The 9125-nt window shown below is 39.1% G+C and overlaps 1 long non-coding RNA gene across 2 annotated transcripts; it reads left to right on the forward strand.

Annotated features, from left to right (window-relative positions):
- Nucleotides 1–1526: 1526 nt before the first annotated feature.
- Nucleotides 1527–2517, forward strand: LOC113354459. Of its 2 annotated transcripts, none has more exons than XR_003361888.1 (3): nucleotides 1527–1674; nucleotides 2211–2323; nucleotides 2398–2517. It is a non-coding gene; the product is annotated as an uncharacterized LOC113354459 (long non-coding RNA). The 2 variants fall into 2 exon arrangements; XR_003361887.1 differs by having other exon boundaries at nucleotides 2214–2323.
- The last annotated feature ends 6608 nt before the right edge of the window (nucleotides 2518–9125 follow it).

A 9125-nucleotide genomic window follows, 5' to 3' on the forward strand; every position in this document is an offset into this window, starting at 1 on the left:
TAGTTTAAATTCCTTAAGCTAGTGGAAGAAAAACAATTATGAGTTAGACATTTGGGTCTTGAGAGTTTTAGTTAGTGGTGTGGCCTTATTACGTAATAAAAGTGAGATTCAACTCAAGTACTTTAGAGTGAATATATATTACGTGTCACCCAATATATCTCAAAGTGCTTTAGAGAATTTATGTCTCGTGTTTTCATTCCATAAGTGCAGACATTGGATCTAGTTCAACTCAATAAGATAGTCAATTGGCCCGGCAAAGTTCTTGTTTCCATTAAAGTTGATGTGAAAATTGGTTGCTACTATGTTACACACATTACATTGTATATACCAACACCTATGACCAGGTGCATTTCCAACTCTTTTATTTATGATGGGAGCTACAGTTACATTTAGCTGATCCAATACTCGGTTGATACTTGTGTATTGGTGTTATTACTACCGAAGACAAAAGTACATCTTTGTCTCCTGATACATATGTCCCTTTTCACATGCTTTATATGAGTAGGTACGTCTATAACCCTCATTACTTTGGGGTTCTTTTCCATTTTTAATTTTGTTACATTTAGCTTAATTTTAAAATTTTCTTTATCTCAACAGGCCAAGAGAATTTCAATATACATGTCAACCACTTACTTTAGGTTGAGTAGATTAGTAGAGGTAGTTCTCTTGTTGTCATACTTCAACATATACTGTTTTATTAGTATCATGGATCGTTAGCGGTAATATCTAAAGACTTAAAGGCCTAGACAAATAAAGCTCTCACGTTGAATGGTGAGGAAACCCTCGCTTTTTATTGGCCGAAGTAGGTTTTTTTTGAGTTTTGTGAAACGAGCGTTTTGGTGAGGACACTTGGCAACGTATGATTGGCTTAAAAAAATAAGAAATTATAAAAAAAAAAAACCAAATTCAATTTGGAATTCGCGATGACACTTGGCAACGTATGATTGGTTTCAAAAGAATAGGAAAAGATTAAAAAAAAGGAAACCAAATTGGATTTGGAATTCGCGAGAACACTTGGCAACGTATGATTGGTTTAAAAGTTACAAAATCAAAAGGAAAACCTAACCTACCATGTTTGGAATTTTATGGAAGTCCAAATTCAATTTGGAAATCGAGTATCTACCATATAGACATTTTCTGCGAAAATGAAATGAAAAAATAAATAAAATATTCACATATTCTCCACCTATTTAATGTGTTTGCCCACCACACCAAATCAAAAATGGTCGCCCCGCACACACCAAATCAAAAATTCATCCCCACGGGACGGGGCGAAACCCACACAGCAAATTAAAAGACATAAAATGCCCGGTGCGGAGCACGGGCACAAATCAAGTTATATAGAATTGTGAGGGCGGCTAAGATGAAGTTTGTGGAGATGAAAAATGTGCCAAGAGAACCATGGGGTGCGTAAGCCTACGCCTTAAAACACGGGTTGCGTGAGCCAGTGTGACTGTATTAAAGTTAGAGCTGCAACCTGAAAAACGCGCTCACCAAAAAAAATTTCCCTCCAATACATCAAAGGAAACCCTCACTCCGTTTTCTCTCTCGATATCTTTTCTTTTTCTTCCATCCTCATTTTGTCTGAAGATTCATTTATTGAACTGGTGTTAGAGATAATATCAGGTGAAGATTGAGAGGATTCTGTGTGTTGATTTACTTCAAAGTTATCAGGTATGTATGTTGCTAGGAATTGAGTTTTGGTTGTAGAAAATAAATCTAAAATCCTGATTAGATAAGTCGAATTTTCTTTAGTTCAGAGTTTTATTTAGTTAAACATGTAATATCTCTGGTTTAATTACTTGATCCTGACCGATTTTAGCTGCTTTAACTCATTTGATTCATCAAAACCTGATCCGATTTTGCATGTTGTTGAATCAATTTCTAACTTAACATCATCTGTGTGTTTGTGAATCTGAATTATGTGATTTTATTCTACATTTACTTCACTTCCAACTTCGATTTTGCATGAATAAATGAATCTGAGTTTGGATGTTAATTTACTTCGTCGTTCTGCTTGTCCAATAGTTTATTTGGATTTTGGTCAATTGGTACTTTGTTGTACCATACGCCTTGGGTACAAAAGCATTTTTAGGTATTTTGATTTTTGTCTGTTACACCGATCGAATGATATAACACATTACAGTAAACGTCAATTTGTAAATCAGATTATATTTTTCGATTTTCTAATCAGTTTATGTGGATTGCAGCAGATATGACATTGGGTGACCCTGAGGGTATTCTTAGTGGTGGTGGTGGTGACCATGTTCTCAAACTTCACATCAAGAATATGATGGAGGAGGTTTGTAAGGGAATGATTCAGGTAATATTTCAGTGTCATTGCTTTTCTGTGATGTTTTACAATGATATTGAAAATGTTTTTATCTGTATCCTTAGGATTCCCAGAAGAGCATGTTGGGTTTTGCGGAAACCCTTGTCGGCTCCTTAAACTTGGCCTTCTCCGAAACTAAGAACGCCGACGACTTGAAAGAGCTCAAGCAGCAGTTGAAGGCTACTAATGATCGAACTTTTCTCTTTAATAGATTTAGACGAGAGAAAAACTTTATTACTGGTAACGCGTTTATCAGAGATAGTACTCTTGTCCATAGAGTCAGATCGCCACAAACACAGACTTTTGAGGTCTTTAACGTGTTTGCCTGCTCTGATACCAATTTAAAAAGCGGGGGTCTAACAACATCACCCAATATTTCACTTAGCAATTTGTATGGACTAACTCCGAAATACTTTGCTAGAGAATCAACTAGACAATCCTACTCAATCTAGATAAAAGTATCTCAAGGAGTTAATATCTCTCTCTTGTTTTTGATATTACTCAAGCTAATAGAATCAGCGAGTCCTAATCAAACACAAGGAATGCTTGGACGGTACCAAAGACCAATATCAAAGGATCAATCAATATCAATCACAACCAAAGGTTGGATTTCCAATTGATGATCACGAATGCACAACCTGTATTATTTCAATTATATAAAATTTAATGCGGAAAAGAAATAACACAGACACCAGAAATTTGGTTAACGAGGAAACCGCAAATGCAGAAAAACCTCGGGACCTAGTCCAGATTGAATACACACTATATTAAGCCGCTACAGACACTAGCCTTCTCCAATCTAACTTCGGACTGGACTATAGTTGAACCCCAACCAGGCTCCCACCGATCCAAGGTACAATAGTACTCCCAAGCCTCTGATCCCAGCAGGATACTGCGCACTTGATTCCCTTAGATGATCTCACCCATAACCAAGAGTTGCTGCAACCCAAAATCACAGACTTGATAATAAACAAATCTGTCTCACACAGAAAAGTCTACCAAAGGATAAATCAGTCTCCCACAGATAAACCCTAGGTTTTGTTCCGTCTTAAGATATGAAATCAAGGTGAACATGAACCAATTGATAATCCGGTCTTATATTCCCGAAGAACATCCTAGATTAATCAATCACCTCTCTACAATCCTTCTTGACTACACAGGCGGTTTGTCGAGGAATCACAAACAATGATGCGAAGATGTTTGTGACTTCTTTATCTTGCCTATCAGAGAACTCTCACGATCTTAAGCCAATCAATCGATTGTACTCGTACGATAGAAGATGCAAGATCAGATCACACAACTATGATAAAAGTAGTATCGGTCTGGCTTCACAATCCCAATGAAGTCTTTAAGTTGTTAACCAGGTTTTAGAGAAGAAAACCAAAGGTTAAAGGATAATCGACTCTAGCGAGCGCACTAGTATCACACAGACGTGTGGGGATTAGTTTTGCTCAAAGCTAGATGTCTCCTTTATATAGCCTTCAAATCAGGGTTTTGCCTTAGTAACCAAGCAATCCATATTCACTGTTATATGAAAACCTGATTTAGATTCAAGTTAATATTTCTCAACCGTTAGATCGAAAACTTAGCTTGTCACACACACTTGGGTAGACGTTTACTGGGTTTCCGAAAACCATGCCCAAACGTGTACGTGTATGTTGGTTCAACATAGTAACTCAAAAGGTTAACCATATGAGCATTTCATATTAACCTTGTTCTTCTTCACCATAACTAGTTCAAGTGACTCAAATGAACTAGTTAAAGAGTTGTTCAATTGCTATGAGATCTTTTGTAACTACACAAGACACAATTGAAACAAAGATGATTCGATCCGATAGAATCGGCATATGAATATTATAGCCACGGTTTGCATAAAGAATTCCTTAGTAATTTAATGTTTCATGTTCATAGCACATCTTTAGATCATAACCTCTTAAGTTCACAAACAAGTTCACGGACTTAAGTAAACCGGTTGAGTTTTCCAAACTCAGTAGAAATTCTCGGTAAGAGAACTTCTGCCAGTTCGCGGACTGAGTTCGTGGACTTGGTCATACAAACGAGTTTTGGAAAATCCAGCAGAAATTCTCGGTCTAGAACTTCCGACAGTTCGTGGAATGAGTCTGCGGTCTGGGTTCGCGGACTTGGCAAGCCAATTCCACAATTCTTCCGATTTCTCTTGATCAACAAAGTTCGAAAACTTCGGTTCAAGGAATACATGGTTATGTAATCTAAATTCTCATTTCAATCATTGAGACATTCTCAGAGGACGCTATGTAGCCGTTATTGACAGACCGATTCACGTCGGAGCAACTCTCAAAGTGATTGAAACTTTTCATGACTTTCGTCACTAGGTGAAGATAAACTTGATCAAAGCGAAACGCTTTACCAACACACGATTTCGAGAAAAAGATAAGCAATGAATGCTCAGCTCGAAATGTCAAATGTGTATGATTTGTCTATATAACATACGACTTTTCGTCTCATAAGAAGTAGAAGATAAAATAGATAGACTTTTGAGTGATAGATAAGTTCAAGTCTCCACATACCTTTTTCTTGATGAAGTTCCACGGTTCCTTGTATAGATCTTCGTCGTTGTATGATGAATCACCATGAAGTCCTTGAGCTCAACTACACTTTTCTATCCTACTCCGAGACTTAGCTATGCAGGCTAGAAATCAAAACTCATAGTTTTGATCACTAACATTGACAAACATGCTTGAGATAGCAACGCATGCGAGGTCGACCGAGCTATGCTCTAACACTAACTATTACTGGCAATTCATAGTTGGTTGTTCAAATAAAGTGTCCCCTTTGACAGATTTGTTAAGGAAGGACAAATCATGGGCATGGACTGACGAGTGTCAGCGGTCATTCGATGCATTGAAGGAAGCGGTCTCGACAGAACCAGTTCTTCGCTTGCCTAGCTTCGATTTTGCCATTTGAAGTGCACACTGATGCTTCAGACAAGGCTCTAGTGGGAGTCTTGGTGCAAGATGGGCATCTAGTGGCTTACGAGAGTCGTAAGGTTAATGATGCTTAAGGAAGATACACTGTGCATGAGAAAGAGATGTTGGCAGTGATTCATTGCCTAAGGACGTGGCGCCATTATTTTTTGGGAACTTATTTCATCATAAGGACGGATAATGTGGCCATTACGTTCTTTAACATCCAGAAGAAACTTTCGCCAAAACAAGCAAGGTGGCTTGACTTTTTGAGCGAGTTCGAATACAAGTTCGATAATAAGCCAGAAAGGCTTAGTTCTATACTAGATGCGTTAATTAGAAAGTTGGTGGAAGAATATGTTGCGGAACTGACCACGATTGAGGCAGATTTGTTGCCTCGAATCAAAGAAGAGACGAAGAATAATCAGGCATGTGTGCGCCTGACTAAACAGATCTGTGATGGGATCGTTCGTCGAATTTGGCTAGATGATGAAGTCATTTACGCCAAGGGAGGAAAAATTTATGTACCTAATTCAGGTGGCTTGAGAAGGGAACTCTTGCGAGAGACGCATGATTCCATTTGGGCTGGTCATCCAGGCATGGAACGAACGCATGCTTTGATAGCTCGTTCCTATTATTGTCCTAAAATGGAAGAAGATGTTGAGTTGTATGTGAAGACATGCTTAGTGTGTCAAATGGATAAGACGAAAAGGAGAAGCGTAGCAGGATTTCTACAGCCTTTGCCGATTCCATACAAGCCATGGCAGTGCTTGTCGATGGACTTTATTAACGGGCTGCCAAAGGTGCAAGGATTCAGCTCGATAATGGTCGTCGTTGATCGCTTTTCGAAGTATGCTACATGATAAGCACGTAAGTGCTACATTTTATACCCATATTTATATTAGCTAGGACTCGATATTTTAGTTACTAATACTATTTTAGTGCTTTTGTAGAAAGTACAAGTGAATTCGATCATCCGGCGAATAAACAACAAAATGTGAGACTTAATGGTCTTTGCAACGAAAATGGCCAAATGTGGTTGGCCTGGTATTTGCATGTATCAGCAACCACAATGATGAAATGAGGTTGGCCTGATATTTCCATGTATCCGCAACCACGACGACAAAATGTAGCTGGCATGGTATCTTTCTGTATATATCAGCAGCCCTCATATTACTCACAGCACCAAAAGAGCTTAAGTAGTAATCTTCCCTGATAACTTTATAGTTGCACAATCTAAATCATTTCATGGCACGAAAGAAGAGAAGCCACTACGGATTATCATGCAAACGTTTAACTATTGTTAGCACCACTTTCTAGTTTAACAGAGAAGAAAATGGTGGACTACTCTTTTGTTGACTTAACATTTTGTAGCAGGAAAAAGCCACTAGGGGCTAAAGTTAAGTGGAGACGTGGCTTATTCTACCACCACCACATCACGTTTCCTTACCAAAGTAAAGCAAGTCTGAAGGTGGTAATTGGCTGAAGTGAAGGTGTTTACTTTTGATGGTGCAAAAGGTGGAGTCTTGCAAGTTATGAACAGAAGATGGAAGTGATGATTTTCTGCAGACGTTATTGAAAGAGAGTCAGTTGGCTTCCTTTCTCTGCGCAATCAAATGAAGATGGTGCTGCTTGCAATTGGTCTAAACTGAATGCAGGAAGGTGCCGAGAGTTGGACGGACAGAAAGCAGACAAGAAGAGTGGTTGCCGTTGGTAGTCTTGTGCCGATTTCTATTCAAGGGATGCGAGTCTGATGCTTAACAAAACGTGGCAATGAAATCAAACAGGTGATTTCAACTGAATGGAGATGGAATCAATCTTAATGGTGGTCGTTCAAGGCAGTGCAACAGCAACGTCTATGGAGTTGGGAATCTGGTTCAGTTGGGGTTGTTTGAGAACGTAGAGGCGAAGGTCCATATGATGCCTGGAGTTTGGAGGTGATGCTGGAAACGGTGGACGGGAATGAAGGCAGGCCAAATGAAGATAATTGTCGAGATGTTGAAAACGGCTAAAGTTGGATTATGAATGTGTTCTTGTTGGCTGAAGTAAGTGCACTTAGTGCAGGATCGATGATGATTGTGTGGATCGATGGCTAGCTCAACTCGTTGGTTCGAGAAGATGTTGTGCCTGTGAAATAAAGATCGGACATGGAAGAAACATAAGCAAGCCATGAATCCAGCTGGTGTTGATGGATTTTGTTGGACTGGGATGTGGATGAAAAGTGTCAGTGGTGGTTGTCTCTCTTATCTATGATGTGTTTTGGCTGAGATGGTTGAGGTTTGTATGATTTGGTGAATGATTGCTGTTCGTGGAGGAATAGAACTGTAAAGATGGAAGAAGCCGGTGCTGGTTTGTTGTGGGGTGAGCCGTGCAATCGATGGGATAAAGAAGGAAAGGCAGAAGTTGGAGTTATTGTTGTGATCGAGGTTGACTGAGTTCGACAGAATATGAAGCGCCGATGTAGCTGGAAGGTGGAGGAAGTTGGTGCTTAGCCAATCAGGGAATGGTACTTGGCAGCAATGATTTGCGTTGCCATCAGTCAGAAGTGGTTCTCATAAGAACTGGTTGCAGGAGACGTGGTTGAGTGCAAGAAGAAATCTGGGCTGGACTTTGGTGGACTGGGCCTAGGCATTTTATCAGGTCCTAGTCAGATTTGTTTGCAATACTATAAGAAGGAAACGAGAAGAACAGAAGGGGGGTTCCGACAACTAAAAAGAAGCTGCGGCTTCAGAGCCGACATCGAGAGAAAACAAAGGGAGGTTGCGGCAACAAGCCAAAACCAGGAAGGAGGCGCGGCGGAGAGCCGTGAACAGGAGCTAGGGTTTGAGAAGTTTCATTGCCCTTTTTTCAATTATTTTGGTTTAGCTAATTTTGATTTCAATTTGTTTATGGTTTTTGGAAAAAACCATGGCTAGCTAATTCATATTTGGGTTTAGATAGAAGCCAATTTAGTTTTATAAACTCTACGATGATGTTTCTAATAATGATTCATTAATTAGTGATTTCTCTTCATATAGCTTGGTGTTTATCGTTCATGTGATTTTGTAGATTATTTATGCTTTTGAATTGATATTTCGTGCTTCGGTTAAATCCCTAGACGAGGTATGCAAGGATAAATAGGTAATGCTTTAGGATCGCTACATACGAAGCGAAGGAAGTTACAGCGGAGAAACTATATTTTAGAATTTAATATAACATCTTCCGGGACATGAGATTGATTTCGAAATTTGTCTTGAGTGATAAATAGAGATTAGTAGAGTTTTATATGATTGAATTAGTGGAAATCGAAAACCCTAACAACCCTTTCTCATTTTTGTTACGTCTTTGTTATTTATTATTTCATTTTGTCCGAATTTCTGAAAACTCTCAAAAACATCATATTACGATTACTTAGTTTTTGGTATTAGTTGGTAGAGTATTTCACACTCCTCGTGGGAACGAACCGCATTGGCTATCTATATTACTATTGACCTGTGCGCTTGCGGATATAATTGGGTTTCATTTAATCATTAATTTTGGTTATCTAAAATCTACACCACTACATTGATTCCCTGCCCCTATTCTTGCAATGCAGATGTCGCAGCAGAGCTGTTCTTCAAGAATGTAGTGAAGTATTAGGGAATTCCTCTAGATATTGTGAGTGATAGAGACTCACGGTTTACAGGCAGGTTTTGGACTGCCTTGTTTGGAATGCTTGGTTCCGAACTAAAATTTTCTACTAGCAATCACCCCCAAATCGATGGTCAGACGGAGCAGATAAATACATTGCTAGGAGAGTATTTGCGTCACTATGTGACTGCAAGCCATGGAAATTGGGTGGCGTTGATGGATACGACCCACTTTTGTTAAGA

This window comes from Papaver somniferum, chromosome 2 (assembly GCF_003573695.1).
Source record: "Papaver somniferum cultivar HN1 chromosome 2, ASM357369v1, whole genome shotgun sequence".
In the NCBI taxonomy this organism is placed as follows: Eukaryota; Viridiplantae; Streptophyta; class Magnoliopsida; order Ranunculales; family Papaveraceae; genus Papaver; species Papaver somniferum.